This window comes from Haliotis rubra, unplaced genomic scaffold (genome assembly GCF_003918875.1).
Source record: "Haliotis rubra isolate DU_JTF1 unplaced genomic scaffold, ASM391887v1 Scf969, whole genome shotgun sequence".
Taxonomy (NCBI): Eukaryota; Metazoa; Mollusca; class Gastropoda; order Lepetellida; family Haliotidae; genus Haliotis; species Haliotis rubra.
In genome coordinates this window covers 144,737-146,621 of record NW_025767711.1, presented here as the reverse complement: position 1 = coordinate 146,621, position 1,885 = coordinate 144,737, and positions in this window count along the sequence as shown.

Here is a 1,885-nt window from a genome sequence, read left to right as displayed (position 1 = left end):
ATGCAAACTGCTGAAGGTTTGTCTACCCAAACTATCGTGTGATTTCGTTTTGATTTCGCCTTGTATCCATTGTGAAGACCTTGTGGAAACAGTTTCTTGATCAACATGATTGATATTCTTTTAAATTACAGAATTTCTACACATCTACCAGCCTTCTACCATTTGAAATAACAGCCTCAAATATATTTAATGAAAAATACATATTGAAAATAATCGATTACGTACCAATGGTCGTCCAGGTATTCTCATTCAATCTTATTGTGACAAAAATACAAATGACAATACCCTTTTCCATACTAAAATAAATATCTGCTTAAAGAAGTCTTATTGTACGATTTCGACTAAGTAATCAGGGCGTTCTATAAGACATGTGTTTAGGAAGCCAGCTGTAACGACAAAACCCAGTATTACCAAAGCTGAAGTTAACAGTTCTTACCAAAGACGCATTAACGCAAAGGAGCATTTATACATAACCATAGTGTGTAAAAGTTAATGACATAACGTATCCCGATAGTTCTTCATTCACTATGTGTTGCTTTGTGAAAAAACATCAAACGCTTAAAATAAACGTCGAACGGAGACATCCCCTAGCTTCAAATTGAATTGAACATCATTATTTAAAATAAATAGAAAAAACACTCATAAAGAAAGAGCTTGTCTTGAGCAGCAAATGTTCAGAAAGGGAAACTTATGCTGAAAATGCAACTTTGTTAATAGGATTTTGTGTTTTGTATCGAACGCTCAGCTGGTGATCATGATGAGAATGGTTTGGGTTTAAAAGAGACCATAGAATCTGATGGTTCTCCAGGATGATGATACATCTGTTGATTTCAGAGAAAAACTCCATCAACCACAATGTACTACTAGCTTCCCTAACACAAGTTGCCAAAGAATTTTATAACTAGAATTTCTCTTCAAAATGCATACACGTACATCGATCTATCAACACCTGTACAAGCTCCTTAAGCCGATCACTAAAGAATTGCCTCTGACCTATGTTTTGGTGATACCTTCTGGGGCAATGGCTTTCACATAAAGGCCTATACAAATGTGTCTCACTCCTATGTCCACAGAGAGTGCCCATGTGTCATACTTTGATTCTTTTACTTCTTTGTGAAAGTGATCTTTATTGCATACTCACCTTGGACACAAAGCACAATCGTGTAAACCGTAGCACAAAATTGTAATTTTACTTTTTAATTTGCAATACTATGTGTTCATATCCAATAGAAATGACACAGGCAGATAAAACAACGTGTGTATTTTGAGGTCTTCCTCAATTTCTACAATGTGATGTTCCTTGTAATGATGGACTGAGGGGATTTAGTCAGTAGTGATAACCCTTACCTTGTAATGTGCATTCTCTGAAACACAGCATTCGTAGGGATTACTCGGTGTAATGGATTTTCCTGTTATGTGGGCCAAATAATCTGAGTAGCTCTAGTGATTGCGTGTCATCATGCTTTCAACCAATCCTCGTAACGGTCGAAACTCGTATATTTACAGACATCCGTGATAAATCTTGTATCTGGCTGTCTCCGTTCAAAATGTGTTTCTAATAAACCGACTGCTCAGTGCTAAATGTGAAACATGTATCGGACATTTCTAAGTGGAATGCATTTGATATAAAATAAAACTTCAAACCATGTAGCCACCGTACTGGATCTTGGAACATTAAGCCAGAAAATGCTACTTTTATTGCACAATATCCCGATTTATCTCCATGAAAACGAGAAAACCAGAATGGCCTTTTCAAGAGTCAAGTGTAGAAACTGTTTGTCACAACTCCAGACGGATCGTGATCGGGAAAGCAGCAACTGGCGTACTACTTCTGTGGATATGAAACGCTATTGTGAACTAAGGAATCAATGTCGTTGACAAGTCA